The 24,079-nt window shown below is 40.4% G+C and overlaps 1 long non-coding RNA gene across 1 annotated transcript in view; it reads right to left on the minus strand.

Annotated features, from left to right (window-relative positions):
• Window positions 1–7,048: 7,048 nt before the first annotated feature.
• The window catches only part of LOC148188134 (uncharacterized), a 38,943-nt gene continuing 21,912 nt past the window's right edge, over window positions 7,049–24,079 (minus strand). Inside the window, exons 3-4 of the long non-coding RNA XR_015778216.1 lie at window positions 23,905–24,030; window positions 7,049–8,849 (exon numbers count right to left, since the gene is read on the minus strand). This is a non-coding gene — a long non-coding RNA (uncharacterized LOC148188134). The remainder of the gene's footprint in view (window positions 8,850–23,904; window positions 24,031–24,079) is intronic.

The raw sequence follows: 24,079 nt of genomic DNA on the forward strand, positions 1-24,079 counted from the left end.
CAGCCAGCACGGGGATTAATCAACACTCAGCTCCAATAAGTCAATGATAGCACCAGCGAGTGTTTGAGAGGAGAAGCTGCCTAACTACATGATAGAGTGGGAATGTGCTGCAGTGCCTACGGGCCAATGCATGTTCGCGGGCTGAATAATTGCTCTTCTGAAAAATTGCAGAGGAAATTCAGAAATTAGAGGAGGCAGACTTACGGAGCAGGAGGAGTTATCGGCGGTGCTGAATGGCCAATAATGAAAGGAAAGCCGTGTTTGTGTGCATTTGAGCGTATGTGTAGGGGTACAGTGCACGATTGTGTCAGCTACATGAATGTGTAAAAACGCTTGCATGTGTGAGTGTGTGTGTGTGTGTGTGTGTGTGTGTGTGTGTGTGTGTGTGTGTGTGTGCGCGAGGTGGCGGAGGGGGCACGTTGTGGCCGGGCGATAACGGCGATGAATGGCCCTGCCAGGCATCTAATGAAGCATTAGTGACAGACTGAGGGAGGACACTCTTCGCCTCCTCTGCAGCCGATGCACTCCTTCCCATTTTTCAATCCGGCGTGCGGAGGGACCGGACCGAAGATAAAGGGATAAACAGAGGTGCAGAGAGCGGCGCGGAGGAGACGCTTTTGACGGGCTCTCACCTAAAGGCGGTGGAGTGTCAGCTCAGCAAAAGCACGAAAAAAAATAAATTTGGCATCTCATTTATTACGTTTGTTAGCAAGAAGCGTTCGCTGAATATGCAAAATCTGGGATATCTCCATGTATCAGAAGTGACATTACCGGGTGACGCCTCCGTATAGGAATGGAGGTTATTGAAAAAGCGTGTGCGGATGTCACCAACCGCTGCAGCAGTAATGAAACACCGGAGATAGGTCCAGATAGGTACAGCGTGCGCGGGGAGGTGGGAGGGCAGCGCTGAGTCTCTCCATTTATTCTCCTCCTCCTCTTCTATCAAATCAAACAATGCTTCGGCCGAGGTCTCGCCTGCAACACACACACTGCTCACAGAGGACTGAGGACGGCTAAGAAAGCAAAGATTTTTCTTTTTTATGACGGCTGAAAAGGTTTTCCATATCATGGGAAGGTATGACGCAACTGCAAGTATCCGGAGCATCCAAACTTTTGGGATAACTGTGATATATGGAAACATCTCAGCACCTGACAGGAAACTTCTGCACAAACTGCATCACAAATATTAGAGCTGCTATCACTTATTCAAATTTACACCATAAGGCCACAGATGAAACGGGACACAGTGCAGCGAGCCTGCACCCAAGACCAGGATCTGAATTTGATACAAGACCTGTCTAAATAAATCTGATACGGAGACAATACCACAAAAAAGGTCTAGACATCAGAAAAAGAAATACAACTTTTTTTCTTTTTTTTTTGCAAAGTGATGGAGGAAGTATTAGTCTTTTACTTAAACAAAAGAAGCTTTACTGGAGTATAAAAATATCCTGCTGCAAGTACAAGTCCTGAATTAAAATGGTATTAAAGCACAAAAGCATTAGCATCAACATATAATCACTTAGTTATTTAGTTCTTTATTTTGAAATTGCCACATAAAACAGGATAACTAAATAAAATAAAAGCAAGAAAAACAACACCAAAATGTCCTTTTGACATATTCAGTAAACAAACAGAAGTATTTCATGTCCAAAAAGAAGTAGGAAGATGTGATTACTTATCAAATCCATGCCCTTTTTTTCCAATTTTATATGTATAAAAAAGTTCATTTTAAACATGAATATTCCCAAATACACACCTTGATCTAAACAAAGGTCAGAGGGGCATTTTTTTTTTTAAATGAAACTGCTTTACTCTGTGTTATACAGTTTAAATCCCCGAGTAGGTTTATTTTGGACAGCAGGAGACCTCTGAGAATTTATGTTATCACGGGAAAAAGCTGAGCACACATGAGCAGGTGCAGAGCTGGAGGTCTGTATGCAACAGGCCGAGCAGCGACTGGATTATTCTGTGTTTTACGGTTTTAAATCTCCCTGATAGTTGGCTTTGAAGAGGAAGAAACCTCTGTGGATAATTCAGCTCCTGGTAAAAACGTCCTGAACAATCAACGCCGAAGGAATTCTAACCAGGAGACGTTTCCGCTGGTTACAATCTGCGTTTCTCACCACCAGATGTCACTAAATCAAACTAAATCTTACTCTCTGGACCTTTAAGCAGTTATACTACAGTGTAGAAATACTCTGTTAGATGTAAAAGTCCTGCATTAAAATTTAAAATGGTATTTAAGTTAAAGTACAAGAGTATTACTTTCAAAACATACTTAATGTACCAAATGTCAGCGTGCACAGTACACTACAGAAGAGCGCCCCAGTGCAAAATAATTACCCACCGGATTTTCATTATTGATGCATTAAAGTTGACTTTTTTATCACTTTAATGTTGCAGCTGCTAAAATGGGGATCATTTGATTTACTTCATATACTGCGAGCTTGTGAATGCCCTAATTATCTTTACTTAATTAGTCCTAAAATCTTTAAAATGTTGTATTTCCTTAATTTTACACAATACTAACTTTATGCTATTTATACAATCTATTTTCAGCCTTATTTTTATTAATATTATCTCAATGGGTTTATTTTCCATCTTATGGTATCTGTGCATTTTATTTTTATGCATATTTTTTATCTTACTTTTACCTGTACTATCAAACTTTTTTTCCATGTGAAGATATATTCTAATCTGATTTCATGGTTTTCTTGTATGCAGTTTTTTTACAAGGTCATATTGTATTAGTTAATCAGGCTATATTTTGGATAATTCATCTGAACTTGCTAAGTGACTTCAGTTTTTGAATAAATGTAGTGGAGTAAAAAGGGCAATATTTACCTCTGAGGAGGAATGGAGTGGTTTAAAGTATCAGAAAATGGAATTGCTCAAGTAAAGTAGTACGAATACCTCAAAATACTACTTCAGTAGGCTTCTTTTCCACCACTGACCTTTAGCAAAGGCCACAAACACGCACACGCGACCGAGTTACAAACAAATATTTCACTAAACCAAACCCAGCAACACGAGAGCAACTCATCACTGCAACACACACGCACATACGAGCACACACACACCACACACACAGCCACGGCGGGCCACAGAGGAGCAGAGAGGAGGAGCAGAGAGGAGGAGCAGAGAGAGGAGCAGAGAGGAGCAGAGAGGAGCAGAGAGAGGAGCAGAGAGGAGGAGCAGAGAGGAGCAGAGAGGAGCAGAGAGAGGAGCAGAGAGGAGCAGAGAGGAGCAGAGAGGAGCAGAGAGAGGAGCAGAGAGGAGCAGAGAGGAGGAGCAGAGAGGAGCAGAGAGAGGAGCAGAGAGGAGGAGCAGAGAGGAGGAGCAGAGAGAGGAGCAGCAGAGAGAGGAGCAGAGAGGAGCAGAGAGGAGGAGCAGAGAGGAGCAGAGAGAGGAGCAGAGAGGAGCAGAGAGGAGGAGCAGAGAGAGGAGCAGAGAGGAGCAGAGAGAGCAGCAGAGAGGAGCAGAGAGGAGCAGAGAGGAGGAGCAGAGAGAGGAGCAGAGAGGAGCAGAGAGGAGAGGAGCAGAGAGGAGCAGAGAGGAGGAGAGAGAAGGAGCAGCAGAGAGAGGAGCAGAGAGGAGCAGAGAGAGGAGCAGGGAGGAGCAGAGAGGAGGAGCAGAGAGGAGCAGCAGAGAGAGGAGCAGAGAGGAGGAGCAGAGAGGAGCAGAGAGAGGAGCAGAGAGGAGCAGAGAGGAGCAGAGAGGAGGAGCAGAGAGAGGGGCAGAGAGGAGGAGCAGAGAGGAGGAGCAGAGAGGAGCAGCAGAGAGGAGGAGCAGAGAGAGGGGCAGAGAGGAGGAGCAGAATGATGAGGAGCAGAATGAGGAGCAGAGAGAGGGGCAGAAAGAGGAGCAGAGAAGAGGAGCAGAGAGAGGGGCAGAGAGGAGGAGCAGAGAGGAGGAGCAGAGAGAGGAGCAGAATGATGAGGAGCAGAGAGGAGGAGCAGAGAGAGGAGCAGAATGATGAGGAGCAGAATGATGAGGAGCAGAATGAGGAGCACAAGAGAAGCAGAGAGAAAGAGAGAAGAGCAGAGAGAGGAGCAGAATGAGGAGCAGAGAGAGGGGCAGAGAGAGGAGCAGAGAGGAGGAGCAGAGAAGAGGAGCAGAATGATGAGGAGCAGAGAGAGGGGCAGAAAGAGGAGCAGAATGGTGAGGAGCAGAATGAGGAGGAGCAGAATGAGGAGGAGCAGAATGAGGAGCAGAGAGAGGGGCAGAAAGAGGAGCAGAGAAGAGGAGCAGAGAGAGGGGCAGAGAGGAGGAGCGGAGAGGAGGAGCAGAGAAGAGGAGCAGAATGATGAGGAGCAGAGAGAGGGGCAGAAAGAGGAGCAGAATGATGAGGAGCAGAATGAGGAGGAGCAGAATGAGGAGGAGCAGAATGAGGAGCACAAGAGAAGCAGAGAGAAAGAGAGAAGAGCAGAGAGAGGAGCAGAATGAGGAGCAGAGAGAGGGGCAGAGAGAGGAGCAGAGAGGAGGAGCAGAGAAAGGAGCAGAGAGAGGATCAGAGAGGAGGAGCAGAGAGGAGGAACAGAGAGAGGAGCAGAAAGAGGGGCAGACAGAGGAGCAGAGAGGGGGAGCAGAGAGGAGGAGCAGAGAGGAGCAGAGAGGAGGAGCAGAGAGAGGGGCAGAGAGGAGCAGAGAGGAGCAGAGAGGAGGAGCAGAGAGGAGCAGAGAGGAGCAGAGAGGAGGAGCAGAGAGGAGGAGGAGGACCGGTATTTAAGTCAGCACCTACCGGTTTCTGAAGATGGAGACCTGCGGATGTAGACAATGTCCTAAACGGTCGTAAAGAGTCCAATAATGTCCACATGTCCACTCGTGTCCTCCGCTGACATTTCGCCTTTTAACCGTCAACCTTTGCTTTTCTCCTCTTCCTCTTCTTCTCACGTTAACATTACACTGTTTTGGCCTCCATCTTTAGCCGAGCGTCCCGTCCGGTTCCAGGTGTTTTTACTCCAAATATCCGCCATAACTTCACGCTAACTAGCCTGACAAAAGTATAACATCTGTCCTTTAACAGCAGCGGCGTTAAAACCTGTCTAACTCTCCTGGTTGTGTCATTTTGATGAGGTTTCTAACTTTCCGGGCGTGTTGCCTGGCGTCCATTCACACCTGACAGCACCTGCCCCTGACAGTTACGTGGCAACATGACGTGGACACCTGTGATTGGTGGTTCCTTAATTGAAGGTTCCTTTCACCTGATTGGTTCTTTAGCTGGGTGCAATACCTGTTTCACCCCAAGTACTGTATACTGTATATATACATAGACTGCATATTTATACAGTCTGTGGTTTCACCACACAAACTAAAAGGCATTTATTCCACTTTACCAAGCCGTTTTACCAAGTTTAAGGAAGCACAATGAAAATGAGGAAAATGGTCATGGCATTAAAATTGTGTTAAAAAAAAATACTTGATAAAATGATATGCTTTATTCTATCTATTGTAATTATAACTGAAATAATATTATAACATAAATGAAATGTAGCCTAACTCAAGATGATCAGTATTGTGTTTATGCATTGTTTATATATGTGTGTGTGTGTGTGTGTGTGTGTGTGTGTGTATATATATATATATATATATATATATATATATATATATATATATATATATATATATATATATATTATTATATTATTATATAATATATATATTATATATTTTAAATTAATCTTAGTATATTTATTGTATGTTTATTATCTGCACAAAAAAACCAAAAGCAAATTCTGTGTAAGTGAAACCTACATAGCAAAAATTAATTTTCTGACTGTAAAAAGTCAAATGAAAAGTAGAAAAGTTTTTAACTATTGATGCATAAATGTGTTTATCACTTGAATAATGCAGCTCTTAGATATAAAGCTCATTTTAAGTACTTTTGGTACTTCTGGATAGATTAATCTCTAATAAAATCTCATAATGTATTAGTTGGTTTATGTTTTGTAACACTAATTAGAATATGCAAAGTAACTTAAACTTCAAAAATAACTTCAAAAAAACTTCAAAATAAATTAGCATAAGATGGAAATATTCAAAACAGGTAACAAGTACCTCAAATTCGTACTTAAATGAAGCACTTGAGTACACATTTTAGGTATATTTCACCACTTCAAAACACACTTGGCAGTCAGAGAGCTCAGAGAAGGAGAAGAAACCCTCAGGAGCCCAAACAGTCAGGTAAACTGTTGGGGGCCCGGAGCCGCAGACTGAAAACAAACAAAACATCTTTACTTTGAGGATGTCAGAAGAAAGAGGCCCTCGTGACACCATTATGAGTTTGAGATTCAATTTCAGTCCAGTTTACTTTATTTCACCAGAATAATGCCCTCAGTATCAATAACGCTTTCCAGGGAGTCCTCCGAACACACATTAACACAAACAACGACACAATGTTTTCGCCCGGCACTACTCAGGTTGTTTTGTTACCTTAACTGTAGCGCTTAAATGAATTTATCTCTCTTTCACGCTGAATTGTGGAGTTTTCAGTACAAAAATGTTCTTCTCCTGAGGCTCATTTTGGGCATTGCCTCACATGAGTTTTTTTTTTGTTTTTTTTTTCACAAACAGCTTCTGATTTTTGGCAAAACAGAAGACAAATAAAAACAAATTCTGAGGTTTTTCACTCAAAATACTAACCAAAAATATTAGAAATTGACAGGATTTGCCAATAAAGTAGACTCCACCCTGATGCACACGGATACTTAAATGTTAAGAGAAAGCAAAAAGATGCAAACATTATAAAAGGTCACAGTATATAATAGGTGAAAAGATATGTATGAATAACTGACAGCAAGTCAGAAAAAATGATTGCCTCTTTTGAAAATGTCACCTCTCACGAGCTCCTGGTGTCATGTGTGCTTTGGAGACTCGGCTCCCCTCACAGCTCAGTCCACATTAGTCTCAGCGTTGTGACTTTGCACAAATGACCTTTGGATTCGTCAAAGACGTCGCAGCAGAGTGAAGAAGATGCAGCATATGAAGGATTTTGTTCAGTTATTTGATAAAAACCACCCAAACACACTTCATTATACATTTACATTCATGTTTATTCATTTTGCAATCATTGTACATTTGTCTACCTTAAAAATACATTATTTAATTTTAGATTCCTTGTATTTTATCTGTTTTGTACTATTTTGTTTTCTTTTTATCAACCAAATCACCAGAGTAAATGTTGTATATTTCTGCAAACCACAGATATGACGCTGTGGTTATGTTAATGCACAAAAAAACGCTTGATTATGGTCGGAAAAAGATTATGTTTTGGTTAAAAATCCCATATATTTGGAGGCACAATCCAAGCTGTAAATGAAGCTATGGCTCTGTTAAAAAAGAAACTTTTTTATGTCACTATGCCGGAAGAAAATGCAGATAGATGTTGGTATTTAAAAAAGTAAATAAAAACTTCTTGTGGTAGTATAATATCTAACACATTCTCATCCTAATTCATTACATATTGCCACCAGCGGCGCATCATAGCACCACACGGTTCTGCCTCAGCTGATGATGCCCAGCGGTGTATCATACAGCCGCACAAAAGGTGGTTTTTGGTGTCGGGATCTCACGCCAAAAGCACTGCAAAAGCAGCAGTATTAGACGACTTTGGAATAAAAACAGGCTGCATTATCGCAGCAGAAAATGCAGCTGTGTCTCTGTAAAAAACAGCCTCATTTCATGGCACAATCCCAGAAAACAAAGCAAAAAAAACAGCCACTTTTGCTTTTTGCTGGTCTTGAACAGAAGTCTGTATCTCACTGAGATGCGACGCCATCCACCATTACAATTCAAACGCAAATATAACGTATTTCTGGTTTGTAGAAATGTACATCGCCAACATTTTCTCCTGGCGACCGATCAGCTTTTTAAAAACATGTAATGAGCATTGATGGAGGAAGCCTGAGATCTCAAATTTCACCGTCTGCTTCTCTGTTATTGATGTGCATATGACTATGAATTACTCAAAACATGTATTTGCTGACATAATTGCATCTGAATGTAATCGATGATATCTGGCTGATTGTGTCCAGAGTTAACCCCTGACCTCGTTTAACGAACTGGATCCAGATCATGAACTTGTGGTTTCCAGTTCTCTCGACCTCAGCATTTTACCTTTGGTCTTTTTCAAACTTTAACCTCCATCCGCTTGATTCTTCCTCTGTTACTGTGGAGAGCTTCACCAGAGAAGAAGTGTAAAACAAATGGACTGTGCTTTGTCTCCTTTTTTCGACAACGTCGCTCCTCCTGCTTCACCTCCTCAGCTTCTCCTCCAGAACGCAATCCAGTCAGTCGAAATGAGTAACGGCTGGCCTTTTCTACCAGATCGACATACGTTACCAAACCATCCATCATGCTGCTGACAGCTCTCCGATGCTTTCTCCAGAGGAAGAACCTATACCCATATGCACGACACACACACGTGCACACACACATTCGACCAAAAACTCCCACAAAACCACTCAAAATCACCCACCAGCCATTCGGAGTTCCCTGACCCTGCATTAAACTGGCAGGATTGGGACTGAGGGGGGGAAGAGAGCCGGACAGAAAGCTGAGAGACAAACTGTAACAGCACAGTGAAGGCTAAATCTGAAGGTGTGCTGGATTCTCTGTTCATGTTGTTATGCCAAGGAATCAAATGGGAGCTGCACTGTCCTCCACCTGTCGTGATTGGAAAAATCTCAGTGCCTCCCTTCTCAGATGGTGCAGAAGGTTAAACTCACATGATGGCAGAATAGCAGGCGTCAGCACACTGCGGCCTCCAGCCCTCCCATCAGGAAGCTCATACCACCGAGGCTGCAGAGCAGTTCACTGCATCCACATAGTTTGTACATCTGTTTTTTCTGAAATGACAGCGGCAGAGAGGAGAACGGTTTTAAATTTGACAGCGACAATATGCGGGTTCCCATTACAGATTTGCACAAAACTTGAGCAATATTTTTAAAATTTAGATAAAACACAGTTACACGGTGACTGCATTTCCACTGAGTGACGTCATGCATCTTCTCTCGTGACGGTACGCAACTTTCCTCGCCCAATAACACTCCAAGACGCACCGCGATGGATGTTCAAAACATTGGCAGGTTCATTTCTATTGCAGCCACTCTAATATCGCCTGAATTTCTTTCTCGTATGAGAGTTAAGTAGATCTTGGTCTCTTCCTCCATCCACACATACGGAGCCATGTTTTGTAGAATGAACGCATCACCACACACATTATATGATCTATAAAACCAAAAAAAGTGTTTGCACTGCAATTTTTGCTAAATATGTCTTCTTCAAATTGCCTGAAATACCACCTCGTGAGTGGAAAAAAAAACTTTTTGGCAATAAATGGAAGTTTTTTTGAAACTGACATGTTTCCATTAGCTGTATTTTGTATTCGTAATTTCAGTTTGTGTAATTTGAGGGTTAATGGAAGCCCGCCTACTAAGACTGTCTCAGAGAGATCATGTCAAAATCTGGTCGGATTAATCCGGGGTCCAGACTTCTCCTTTCCTTCTATCCATGTTTTCGAAAGACATTAAGCCAATTTGCTCAGGTTTCAAAGGGTTAACTCAAGTCCCCTTGAGTTTATAGAATCTTTTTCAATGGAGCCCTGGTAAAAATAGCAGCAGTAAAGTGTTTCAGACAACAATGCAAACATTAAAAACACATCAAACTCAACACGCAGTATCAACTCATGGACTGCCTGGCAGGAGAAAATATGTCTGTCTGCAGTGAACACTGCTGGCTGATACTGTAAGTATAACATATGGTATATAATGAAGATTTCATAAATCTTAACATTAATTGAAGTGCTCTTCAGAACCAACTAGAAAAAAGGCATTAAAACTGTGTTTGCTGAACCTTTCATCCACTAATCCTGAGAGAGGCAGGGAGCCGAGACATCGTCAAACAATCATAAATTAACAGAGTTCTAATGGGTGACACATTTCTCCAGGTATGACGCACACGTCCTGCTCAAAAACCAAAGCAAGCAGCGGGGAAGTAGAAATGTGTCATCCTGTTTGACAACCAAGAGAAATGAAACTGAACATTCTTCAGCGGCTGAACAGTTAGGTAAAAGGATATTACCCGTTTCCTCCCACAGTGCACAGTAAACAACAATAACGCAGAGGGGAGCGACATGTTGTGATTGATGTTATTGTAAGACTTTGACAAAACCAAATTAGGGATTCATGTTGAGATGGATTACAGAGCTCCGGCAATTTTCATATCTCTGCGGAAATTGCTTTTCATTGCTGTAAAATATGAATGAAGTCTGGTCGAGAGCACATCTCCCTCACAGTCCTGTTTCCCTCAGTCTGTCCAGACACCTGTAATGGATAGCTGTCTCTGCTCCGGCCTCGGCGTGACACTTTTCATGTGAGATCCTGGAGGTAAAATACACATTTTGTGTGTTTGAGTAATATTGCTTATTGATTTTGTCCCAGTCTTGCTTGAGTTAAAGAAGTTTTCACTGCTGCCCTTTTAACCCCTTGAAACCTAGATCAACATCAGTTTTCTTGTGCTGCATTCAGATAACTTTTACAAGTAGAATTTAGTAAAAGGTGACATGAAAATAAGAAAAAAAAAACATTTAAAAAATATCATAAAAGCAACAGCCCCTAGAGCCAGAAAAACTATGCTGGTTGATATATTTCGCCTCAATATACGCCATCCAGTCGAGTTTCGCCACAGTGGGAGAAGGGATATTTAGGCACTGCTTAGTTAGAGGAAAGTTTACCACAGTTCATCTGCACATATTACACCCACTGTTTTGATAGAAGGCTGTAAAAAATAAAAATAAAACATAGCTGAAGTATTCCTTTACTGCGTACTGCGTACTACTACTCATCATGAAGAACAGTCGGTTTTGCTGTGCAGTGTTGGTGCTGAATTATGTTAATAAATGTCTGTTGCATCTATATTTTTCTCTCCCAGCTGCTTTTTGTCTCCTGTTTTGCTTTGTTCATGCAGTTTCTCAATTCGTGCTCTTCTACTGTTTCTCTGTGTTTTGCCTCAAGGATTCTTTCATTCATTTAGTTTGTCTGCTCAAACCAGATGGGTTTCTTTCTGTTCACGTTCTGCTAACCTTTTCTTTTTTCCCCCTTAGTTAATCTGGTTTGTCTCTTCTTCTCGTTTGGTTAGATAAGTGGTTTGCTTCGGGAGGCCACTGAACTGTGGGGTCCTCTCACTTATGCTTATAACAATAGGCTCACAATCTGCACAAGAGCTGCAAGTATTTCTGCAATTTTCATTTGTTTCTGCAATTTCACTGCAAAAAAAAGTTTTTAAAAAGCCTGAAAATATCGCAACATGCATTACAATATTTTTAACCCTTTGAAATCAGAGCAAAAACATGGGGAGAAGGCACTGAGCAATTTAACAACACATGTAATCCCCTGAAAACAAGCAAGAAATAAAACAGAAGCCAAAAAAAGAATACCCCCCCCCCCTTTTTAAATTGATTTTCAGGTTGTTTTCTTTGCCATCTTTTACAAATTTCTTGCAATTTGTGGGACATTTTTCCCAAGCTGTTCATTATCTTTCTCCCCATGTTTCTGAAAGGTATAACACCTATTTTCTCAGGTTTCAGAGGGTGAAGGAGCCATAAGAACTGTTTCATTTGTTTGCCGTCGGGTTGAGTTCCTCTGTGCACCCATGGTCGGACACCCAGAAAAGCCTTGATAAAGTCTGCCTCTCACAATCAACCTCAGACCACTTAAACAGGGAGCTCTTTGTTTTAGTGCTGGTAATGCAAACGGATTCTTTTTGGTGACATTTTAAATGGGACAAGTGATCTTGATGGAAGCGCTTGTCGCACATGACGGGGTTAAATTACCATTGGAAATTTAAAAAATCCAGTCAGCATTTCTGTTTTCACAGTTTCTGGCTTTGGTAAATGATGTAATTTGGGGGATTTTTTAAGAAAACATGCCTTTCAAGCCCCCAAATGGGCCTCATCTAGCACCTTAAAAAAAACCTCTTCCGCTCTACACTTAAATCTAAGGCTTTAAGTCAAAACTAGTATAAAGATAGAGGATAATACACAAGGACACTTGTTAATTAAGCTGCTCTAATCATCTGTGTTCACATCATGAATAATAAAACCATTTTGTGTGGGCTGTACTGATACAGAAATGTACAGTAAACACTGTAGCTCAATATCATCTTGAAGGATCTGTACATTATTTATAGAAACTGTACAAACACACAGACCATGCAGCGTAGACACCATAGTGAGAAGCAGAGTACACGCAGTTCATGGGTCTGAAGCATCACAGTGTCGGAGCATTGGAGTGTTTCATGTTGTCCAATGCTCCTAATACATTTTTAAAAGGATCTTTACGCTGTAATACAATCAAAGAGCAATCACAGCAATAAAGGGCAGCTGCTGGAGTAGAATGATGCCTCTCAGTGAAAAGTTTGTACTTTCAGGTCCTATACCGTCTCTTTGGGGGGGAATTTTTAAAACACGTGGTGAGCAGGATGTGCAGGTTCGACAGTAATCCTTCGTGGCCCTCAGTTCACCCTATTGACAGCCGGCTTGCTCACTCTCCTGCAGAAACAGGCAATTGTGAATGTCTGTTTCTTGCAGGAAGAGCCAAACTACTTTGGAGTAATCCCTCTCCATGTGATTTACATAATGGATCGGTTACTAATGTGTGCTTACATATTTGCAGATGTAAATATATAAGTACAAGACTGAAATCTACCATAAGGAGCCCCTCAAGGGTCAAGGCAGGAATGTTTTTCCTATTAGCGCGCCCTCGCAACATGTTAAGCAATCCCTTGCAACATTTTTAGTTCCCTTGCATTATGTTTTACGTTCTCGCAACATTTTACGTTCCTGTGCAATACTTTGTGTTCCCTCACAATATGTTTTGCATTACATTAAAATGCTTTGTGTTCCCTTGCAATACATTTTGTGTTCCCTTGCACTAGTTTTTGTTTCCTTGCAATATTTTGCATTCCCTCTTAATATGTTTTTACATTTTAACATTCCCTTGCTATAGTTTTGCGACCATGAATAAGGTTGTTGGCTCTAATCAAAGCACACGTTGATTGCGTTGTCAAGTTTTTTTGCAGCGCCGCTACATTAGTTTTTAGCATGTTGCATATACGTGAGTGAGTGCTGTGATTTATGACCCCAAACGAATGCTTGTTTTTGTGTTTTAGTATTAGCACCTGGGTGAGTCAACTTGTTATTTCTGCATTTGTAAAATACAGTAGCCTATAAGCTTGCATCTTGGTAATCATGGGGTGTCACCAAATGAGTTTTTGTATGAGCCACTGTAAACTGAGAATTTGTTCAAGTTTAATTTCACAAATTACATAACCATGCCCACAGAGCAGTAAAATTCAGAGAGCTGGTCAACATTGGGGTGTTGTATTGGGAGCAGCTGTTGGGAAACAGACATATGGCTCTGGAGGAATGGAAGGATAAAATAGTGAGGTAACACAAAATGATGTAAGAGAATTCAAACAGAAATCCCTGCAGCAGGTGGGGCTCCGTAGTAATCACGGCCGTACAGGGAGATCATTATTGGGTGAGTGTGTTCAGTTATCTGCAGGATTTTTTTCAGGGCTGTAAGTCTTTCTTCTTTTGTTTTGAGGAGCTCTGTTGTTGACTGAGGCCTTACACTGTGGACACGGAGAGTAGGAAGAAAGAGAAGAGAGGATGTTGACCCACAGGGGGGCCCTGAGGCAAAAATGAGTTGTGGGCCGCTTTTGACCCCACGTTCATCCCATTGCTCTGCCTATGTACCCTGTCACGTTCAAGTAATTATCAAATACAGGTCACACAGGGGACCACACATGGCAGCTTAATTATATTTTGCCCAAAGGCTCAGAAACCAACCAGTGCTGGAAAACTACCTGTCTCCAGGTTGACTATGTGTCAGTGAGTTTGTGCTAATTTGATTAGACACACTTTTACTCTGGAATGTGGACCATGACGAGTTAAAGATCCATCCATCCACTGTCCATCTATCTATCTATCTATCTATCTATCTATCTATCTACCTCCATCCAGCCATGCATCATGTATGCATCCATCCAGCCATCCATGCATCATCCCCCCGTCTGTCCATCCATGCATCCATCCAATCATCGTCATCCATCCATACATGCATCAGTCATGCATCCATCCATTCATGTATCCATCCATCCATCCAACAATCCATGCATTTTCCATCCATACATACATCCATACATACATACATACATGCATCATCCATACATACATTATCCATTCATCCATCCATATACCCATCCGGCAGTCCATGCAGCCATCCATCCATCCATCCATCATCCATCCACCCATCCATCTATCCATCCATTTTCTGCTGTTCACTTGGTTGTTTTGGCAGGAGGCTAAACAAGGTAGCCCTGATGTCCCTCTACTGGGCCACATCCTACAGCTCATCCTGGGGGATCTCAAGCTGCTCCCAGGCCAGCTGTGATATATAATCCTTCTAGTTTAAGGTCTGTCCTGTGGACTTCTCCTGGTTGGAAATCAGCTAAACTGCGTTATCCACAAAACTCAGAAATGCAATCCTCGGGCAAGCATAGCAGACTCATTTAACCTTGAACTAGGGCAGAACCCAACTCAGAATTATGTCTATTATGTCTGCTGAATGGGACTCATGTTCAATATGAATTTTCTAAAGCAGTGATCCACAACATTGATTATTTCTTCTGATACCAATTAACCAATCTTTTCCAGCCTCTCGTGGCCGATAAGATACCAATAACCAATAATTTCTTTTTGTTTGTTTTTCATTACCTGAGGGTATGAAAGGCTGAGATGTGGTGAGTACAGATGAATTTAATTTGTGCATTTTCATTAAGAAAACCACATTTCAGACAAAAAACTGGGAAAATCGTCTTATGTCACAACTGGAATTGTACAAAAATAACGTCAAAAATAATGTTCTATTTGATTTATGGCGGAGCTATAGAGAGGAACATTCTCCAAAATGTCAGGAAGCAGCACAGCTACAGAACAGTCCCTAAGTTTAACGGCTTTATTGTGATCTCTGCATATTTACATGTTGTTCTGCTTGTTAGTTTATTCTTTCAGCATAACCAAGCTGGAAACTCACTACACCAGTATTATCTGGATCTAGGCATTTTAGTGCCCTAGAAGAGATTGGGATTAAAATGGAATCACCAGTTGGACAATGAGAGCGGAGCGGACATTCAGAGACACTGGTGGAAACACCGGTGGAGACACTGGTGGAGAATGAGAGTGAAGCCAGCGGAGACACTCGCGGAGACACTCGCGGAGAATGAGAGCGAAGCGGACATTCGGAGACACCGGTGTAGAATGAGAGCATTCGGAGACACCAGCGGAGACACTGGCGGAGAATGAGAGCGGCGCGGATACCGGCGATGACAAGAATCTCCTTGTTCTTTCTAAGTGTTTGAAACTTCAGAAAACCAAGTTAGTCGGAATTAACTTAATCATGACAAAGGAGATTTTGCTGGCGATGAATTTGGAGATCTGTTTTTGTTTTTCAAGAAAATAAAAAAAAGAGATTTATAACCAATACAGTGAAGTTGCTAAAACTTAGAAAGATTGATATGGCTAAACTTGTCATTTTGACTATCTTCACAAAATCAAGTAAATATAAGTACATTTAAAGTAAACATAACAGTTAGATATAAAGTAAACATAACATTAACAGCTAGGTCTATATTTACTCACATTTTCTCAAATCAGCTTCCTAGATTTTTTAAAAAGTAAAATCAACTTGTCAGATTTTACGTTGTCAAACTGCATGTGTTTGGGAAGCACTGAGGATGCAACTGCTTAAATGAGACTTAGAATATACTGCAAATGTTGTGAAACTATTTTCAGACATTTGTTTTGATACAGTTTTGTTGTTGTTAAACATGGACCCCAATGACTTCCATTCAAAGACAAAGTTTACCACTTTTGAATTCTCCATTCACTGTGGAGGTATACGAGAAAAAACAACACTTTCCTCAAGAATTCAACATAACACACAGCGAGAAACTGATATACACATGATGATTTTGTGTGTTAAGTGCTCCTTTAACATTCAGTTTGATTATTTTGCTTTAGGAGGTTGTATTTTTTAAACAACTTTGCAATAAATCACAGCATCAAACCAACTGTCACACACTGAACCTGTGGCCCTCAGAGTCCCCTGGGGGGTCTTGGGCCAGGGCAGTTTGTCCACTTGACAGTCAAGCCTCAATTCTGTCAAGATCAAAGAGTTCATATCAGAGGACCCAAAACTTTCAACTTAATAATCACTTTGAGTATTCAATCTGTGCTTCAGGTGATGCCTCAGGCTGGGTGGTCCTGGAGACCCGCCAGTGTAATCAAGACACTCTTATTCTTTTATTTCCCCGCTATCTGCTCCTGGTGGAGCCAACCTGGCCCCTGTGACTCTGCAATATTTAAAAGTTAATACTGCTTTTAAAACCTTATATTAGTTTTAAAACTTGTCTTTGGTCCTTTGGAGGATTTAGGAAACCCACAGAGAGGCGTCTGTTTGTCACCCCCTAAATGAACCCAAGAGCACAGCGTGTGTGTTGAAGAACTGTCGAGCAGTGATATGAAAGCTCCTGTCCTAATGCAGGAGGGCAAATTGGAGCGGGCGCAGTAACAATATGCGTCCTTGGAGACCGGGAGTGTGTGTTGGTCGTATAGCATGCATCACAAACACCCCTCTGTGAGTCTGACAGGTGAGATGTGAGATTAATGGTGTCTTTTTGCCTCTAAAAGAAAGTCAGAAAAGGCCATGGTGATTGGCACAGAGATCCAAGGTCATAGAGTTGTTTTAGATGTCAAAAGTGAGATGAGGCTCGGGATTTTAAGTGAAAATTAATTTTAAATCAACTCTGAACTGTGTACAAATGTAAGTTACTGTAAATGTGCATTGCAGCTGATTTCACAGCTAAACAAACTTAACTTCAACACCAGTGAAAGTGCACAGAATCCACCCTGTGTTAACTTTTACCGAAATACGAAAATATTAGGAATTTGATGTGGGTCATATACAAGGATATGGCATTTAAATATTCTAAATTAGGTCATCTTCCAAATTTATCATTTTCTCATTGAGATGTGGGATATTCCAGTAGTATCCAGGTTTTAGGAGCATTATTTTGACATGTGCACAGCCAATTTAGAAAATGCATCTCAATTGGGTGTTTTATAAAAGATTTACATATCAACAAATCTTTAGATACATGCTAATCCTGCAGTGCCGACCTTTTCAAGAAGGTGACAGAAGGAAAGAGGAGTCCAAAATGTCAGCCACTGGTAGGAAACTGAAAAAGAAAACCATTTTGTTGCAAAGAAGCAAAATGACAATCTGCCATTGCTGTTGTACTTTTCCATATTTTGGGGCGATAAACAGCATGTTAATCAGAGTATGCAGAGCTGCATGTAAGCGGGAATGCTAGTGGAATATTACATTTTATTGGTCATGTAAACAGCATAGTTGGAATATTGTCTTTTTTGGAATAAAGGAAAATATCAGACTATTTTGTGCATGTAAACACATTCACTGTCATCTCAAAGCTCACAATGCAAAGGTTTATTCTTGTGTGCTGCCCTGCTGTCAGACTTTGGATGTTGTCCTCCTGCGACGAATACGTCCATGTGCTTTGCTTCACTGTCCTCTAAGATGAAAAGACAGCCCTGAAATTGCCCATAGGTATAAATGTGAGTGTGAGTGATAGTCTGTCTACCTTCATTAGCTCTGTGATGGGTGCGTGACCTGTCCAGGGAGTTAATTTTGCTTTGTGCCCATTGTGTGCTTAGACTGCACTTTGTTCTTGTTCTTTGTTCTGGGTCAATCAGCCTAATATTTGGTGAGCACATTCATGACATTTAGAAATACCTGTTACGGCTAATGAATGAAAGATTGTTTTAAATGAATCAAAGAATGTTTTAAACATCATAAAACAAAAGAAATTGTCCAATTTTCGTATTGAACAGCCAAAGTTGGCAGAATTCTGAGTCAGTTACAGCCCCACAAGTTGAAAAAAAAAAAAAAAAATCCCCGTTTTGTTAACTTTGCTGCCATGTTGTTTTTAAGGAAGCTGGTAGACACAGGGAGCAGCTGACTGGTGAGAGAAGTTTGCCTTCAGGGCTTTCTGACAGAGAGGATCTCTTGGTTAAGACCATGTTTAAATGAGAACTAAAAACTGAGGTTCTTCCCAGTGCATTTTCAAAAGAATCTCTGTTCAGATAATAACATTAAGAGAATGATCCTTGTGTGCACGGATTTGCGAAAACAACCGAAAATGCTGTAGTATCTACACCAGACCAGTAGTTGGTGGTGTAACTTTGACACACCATAGCAGACCCCCACGCGCCTGCGCCGGCGTTCCTCTACAGAGTGGTGAGTATAAACACAAAAAGAAGACAATGGTGAACTTTGCTGGAGGAGCGTTAATAACTTCAGCAGGGTCAGCAACACAAACGCAGCTCGTTAGACCGCTACTGTCATTGTTGTTGCAGCCAACATGGCGCATATGTGAAGTGTGGCCATAACGTCACTGTTCTAACAGGATCAGCGCATTTCCAGTTTACATGGCGACAGAAGGGGTGGCGTCTAAAAACAAAACAAAAAAATTACACTCTGGAACCCGGTTTCAAAAGTCTGCATTTTCAGGCCCCCAAAAAGCTGTTGTCGTGTGAATGACAAAAAAGCAACAAAAGTTAAACATTTCATGCAAGAGCCATCGCCAAGTAAACAGCCCCTAAGTTTAGGAAATGAAGGTGGTTTGGGTTCAAATGAATAGATTTCTGACAGAAAGGATTTGTTGTGTCTGGATCGTGGCCACTTGGCCCAGATCTGCTCTCCACTGAGTGCACTTTTATAGCTTCTCAAGGAGTCAGGTTTTATTGTGGTTTATGTTTTGCTTCTGCAGACTTTCAGCCTCATGGGAACAGCTAGAGGGCAAGATAGATGGATACGTAAATGGATGGACGGACGAATGGAGAGCGAGCACGATAGATACTGTAAATATCTGGTTGGAAAGAGAGACAAGAGATGTGCCATGACTTTCATTTTACATTCAAAGCTTTTTAGATAGAACATGTCTCTCTATGCAAACACTTTCTAACTTTTGGGGACTCAGGGTCACAACAGGAGATGACAGAGAAAGTCCGGATGATGGATGTCTGATAGTGTCCTTGTCTATAAAAAGTATTTGCTACTGGGCAGCACAAAAGCATAAAAAAAAATTAATCTCTGGCAACTAGAACTACTCTCTCCACCTTGAAAATCAAACTCTGGAAACCAATGCTGTTCAGCGATGATGAACGATTGCTTCCATTTTTGGGGTTTTAGCGGAAATTAAACTATAAAATGTTTTTTGTCCTTTCACATCCCATTGAGACGCCAAACTGTTTTTTTTTTTTTTTTTGTACGAAACACTGGCAGCGTGCCCGTCAAAGCCCAGCTGAACTGAAACAACCTGAGAGGGAGTCTGAGTCAACAGCCAAGATTCCCCGCCGCCCTCGAATCGCTGCCCGTGCCAGGGGAATATCGTCTGTGGGCTTTGGCTGTTAGTACAGGCCTCTGTGAAAGTGTGACGCTCATAGATCCTGCAGCTGATGAGCACACGAGTGTCAGGGGGAGGCTGTTTCCTGGGATTTATGTGGCGGCTGCCTGGCAGACGAGGGCGAGCTCAGACTGGATGAGGACAACGATGTTGTTTCAGATATCAAAGGTGTCACATCTTTCCACCTGTTCAAACCTGAATGTCATAAACAAAGACACATACACCTACAAAGTCTCATTCACCCATGAATTTCTGTCCTTCTGAGGATCTAACATTACACCATAAATAATACCATCTACAGCCGCAATAAAATCCAGATAATTACCACGTTTATCTGTATTCTGAGGTACACTAAATAACTAACTTTCTTGGTATCTTTGCCATAATTTCATGTATATACTATATAATAAAGCTGCACTGTAAAAAAAGTTTGTTGTTTTTACAGAATAACACTGACTGCCATGTTTGCCATAATAATTCTGTAAAAAATAAAGTGAAGATGGCATCAACTTTACAGAACAACCCATACATTTTATTTCATTTAAAACTGCTGAAATTACAACATCTTTAAATTGTAAAATTCACACTATCCATTTGGAAGACAAAAATAAAAGTTCTGCAGTCCCCTCAAAAGTTAATTGTAAAAACCAAAAAAATTAAATTTATAATTATACACATTAGAAACTCAAAATTATTCGTCTTTTAATTTTAATTAGCTCTTATTGTTAGGTAAAACATATATATTTTTTACAACGTCCTAATATTTATGCCAAAGACATTTTAATAAGCGTTAAATTGTAACACTCAGATGTTTTAAAATCCATTCTAAAGTCTATTTGTAGGCTACATATTTATCTGTAACGCATACACATATGAATTTGTAAAATCTAGCATCCTTTCTTTCTGTAAAAAACAAAAAAGTACTGGTTATCTGTAAATTCTTCAAAGAAATATTATTTCAGCATATTCTTACTGCAACAGCTTTGTTTGGTTCTGTGCTTCACTAAATATTACTGTAAACTGAACACAGTTTCATTGTTTTTCTATTTACAGTTTTATGATGTCATGATTTTACAGCACCTCACTGTTAATTTTACAGACATTTTTTGCAGTGTACAAGTCTATAATGTAATGTTTTGTAAGTGTCTACACATTAAAGAATAAATAGTGCTCAGTTTACTTTCTTTTACTTCACCTTTGGCTCTTGAGGTCTATACAACAGTTTCAACAGCTACCAAACATTGACAGACATTTTATTTGGTCCAATAGAGGGGACATCCCTCTGCGTCTCTGTAGACGGTCATCAATCTTTGATAAATGAAAGAACACAAAGACGCTGTCTAGCTTTTTTCCCAATATTATTTCTTGAGTTCTGGAGGCATAGCATGTGAAGACAGAGACAAGTGTCCTTTGACAGATAACTAACAACTGAAGACGCACATCGAGTTCAATTAAAAGATGTTTTTCTGAATATTAAAGGTGACCACCACTCAAATTAAGAACTCAATTATTTTATTTCCATGGCCTAAGAACGTTCAATCACTGGTGTTAACAGATGGAGTATAAAGCATGTACAGTATTCCCCTGGCACTGTGAGACTGTTAAGTGGATAGACAATCCACCGCAATTCACTACTGTGTTTTAAAAACTGAAAATAAATATAAAAGGTAGAAATCATCATGTAAAAGCTGACTGAACAATGTGACGCCAGATTGGCGTCACATGTGGATTCGAGCAGCAGCAGCTGAGCTCAGCAGAAAACCAATAATCCTATAAAGCGTGAATTTTGTTTATGTGGTTATTCCAGTGTAATATTAATGTGCTCGAGTGTTTGATGATTGCATCGTTTGCCGTTTATTCGGGGTGACAAGAGAGCCGTCATGAGTCATTGACTCTATACACGGTACAGTTGAGGACAGTTGCTAAAATCGGTGTGAGGATAAAGCCTCCTACTGCTGTGCACCACTGTACTCTTATATTTAGCTTTTCAATATTATTTTATGGAGACCAAAAGAAAGAGTCACACTGTAGCAAGCCCTGAAGCAGATCTCAAATTTTCTTTCTACTCTTTTTCTCAGATGAGATATAAATGCTGCCAGTGACATTTTGACTTTAAATTTATCTGGGGAAATAATCTTGTTCTGTCTTTATTTGTCATGACAAATGCACAAGTAAATTTTACTTTTAAAAAATCCAACTGCCTTGAAAAACGTAAGTGAATCAAACTATAAATCTTAATTTATTTACTTTATATCTAATTGTCTTACTTAATTTTGTGAAGTTTTTGCAACTTAAAAAATGAAAAGTTGAAATAAATCAACCTTTCTTAGTTTAGTTTTAGAAACTTCAGTAAAGCAAGTTTAATGCGCTACATATTTGTATTCTGCTGGTTGCAAACTAGTCAGTCATATTGGTAAGTTATCTTTATAAGCTTTGTTTGTGCTGCATTAAGACTCTGAAACCAGAGAAAATAGGTTTGATTTCTTTCAGAAACACAAGAAAAAAACATGATGAGCAACTTAGCAAGAAATATCCCACAAATGGCAAAAATACAATAAAATAAATAAAGATAATAATAAGTAAAAGGTGAAGGAAAGTATTGGAAATGATCAAAATTTCCAATAAAAAAAGTTCAGAAAACTATATTCATAATTCTGCTAATTACGTATTTAACATTATATCACAGAAGAAATTTCTTTAGGTAATTTTCTTGTTTTGTTTTGTTTTGTTTTTTTACCTTTTTGTTGCTTATTTTAGGTTAATTTTCAAGTAACTTTTTACTAATTTCTTGCTTATTCTGGGGGGATTCTTTGTTAAGTTGCTTGTCGCTCTCTTCCCATGTTAGTGAAAGAAACCAGGCAAATGTGCTGAGGTCTCAAAGGGTTAAGTCCAACTAACCTGGTTTACTGAAGTTGTTAACACTTAAAAAGAACAAAGGAATTCCACTTGTCATTTTTAAGTTACAACAGCTTCACAAAATTTAGTAAATACGGCTAAGTAAAGTAAGAACAAAAAACAATGCAAATAAAACTTGGATTAAGTGCGTAAATATTATAATAATTCTGATTAACAGATTTTTATGATAAATATTGCTTTTCCCTTACTTTTTTCCCCTGATATTTTTCCCATAGTTTTTTTAAATGATAATTTTCTTGCAATTTGTGGAACATTTTCCACCAAGTTGCTTATTGTCTATTTTCCTTTTTTTCCGTTTTTTTTTTCAGTTTTTGGTTCAAAGGTCCTCACGCTGAGTATGTGTGCCAGTTTGTCTCTGACAGACAGCGGGGCGGTGAGAAAAGACACTCTGTGTTTTAGGCAGCGCTCGCGAGGAGGCTCAAGTTATTTTTAAGGTCAGTTGATGGAAGGCCTTGAAAATCAATGTGAGGTGGTTAAATTTCCCCTGAGTGTTGTGGAAGAGTGCTGCTCATCAAGTAAGTAACAACCACAGGGCCCGAATGAATACCGTAGAATTACTTGAAGAAAATGAGAGCTCCTCCGACTGTGCGTGCAGCCCAAACATGGAGCCGTAATGACTACACGGAGGGAAAGCGCGAACCACACTCGATCTCTGGCCTGCAGGGCCTCCAACTACCAAGGTGAATGAGATGCTGTGCGAGTTAAATGAAGGTCAAGAGAATGAATTACAAATCTGGCAGCTGGTGAGACTTTGAGTTTTTTAGTGAAGTGATACTCAATTTATGACCAGTGAGCCAAATCTGGCCCCTGACTGAATGCCAGGTAGCCCCCCCAACCAGTTTATAATTCATAGTAAAATTAAAGTGATTCCTACTGGGAATTGTTTGTGCACTTTTAGTGTACATAATGTGCCAGAGTGCATAAAACAGCAACAAAATGTCCTAAAATCCTGGAAGTGCCCTAAAACCCGAGAAACCTCCTACATCCTTAAAGCGAGCTAAAATCCCAGAAATGTCCGAAAATCCCAGAAATGTCTTGAAATCCTAGAAGTGTGCAAAAATCCTAGAAACTTCCTTAAATCTTAGAAACATCTTGAAAACCTAGAAATGTCCTAAAACTGTGGAAAATCCCAAAATCCTACAAATGTCCTAAAATCCTGTTAACTACCTAAAATCTGAGAAATGTCTTAAAATCCTGCAAACACATCCTAAAATACACCCTAAAATCCGAGAAACACCCTAGATCCAAAACTTGTGCTTAAATCCAAGAATCATCCTGAAATCCAAGAAATGTTTGGAGCTGCTGTGATTGGCTACTGGCCTCCTGTCATTTGACAAAAGTGGCCCCCAAACAAAGCACGTTGACTATCTCTGTTTTTGTGTTTGCATGTTTGTTGCAGGTTTCGGCACAAAAATTGCAACAGCGCTGATTGAGACCTACCAGTTTAATCTCCCTCTGCTGCGTCTCATATGTCCGTCCTCCCCGTTGTCCACCTGGCTCTGCTTGTCTCTCTTTGATTGACTCCCTCCTTCTCCCACCCTTCCTTCCCGTCCCGTCCGCTCGGTACTGGATAAATGAAAGCCCATCAAGAAGATATCAAGATAAACATAAAAGT

The sequence above is a fragment of the Plectropomus leopardus genome, chromosome 12 (genome assembly GCF_026936395.1).
Source record: "Plectropomus leopardus strain MGB_pleo_1.0 chromosome 12, ASM2693639v1, whole genome shotgun sequence".
Lineage (NCBI taxonomy): Eukaryota > Metazoa > Chordata > Actinopteri > Perciformes > Serranidae > Plectropomus > Plectropomus leopardus.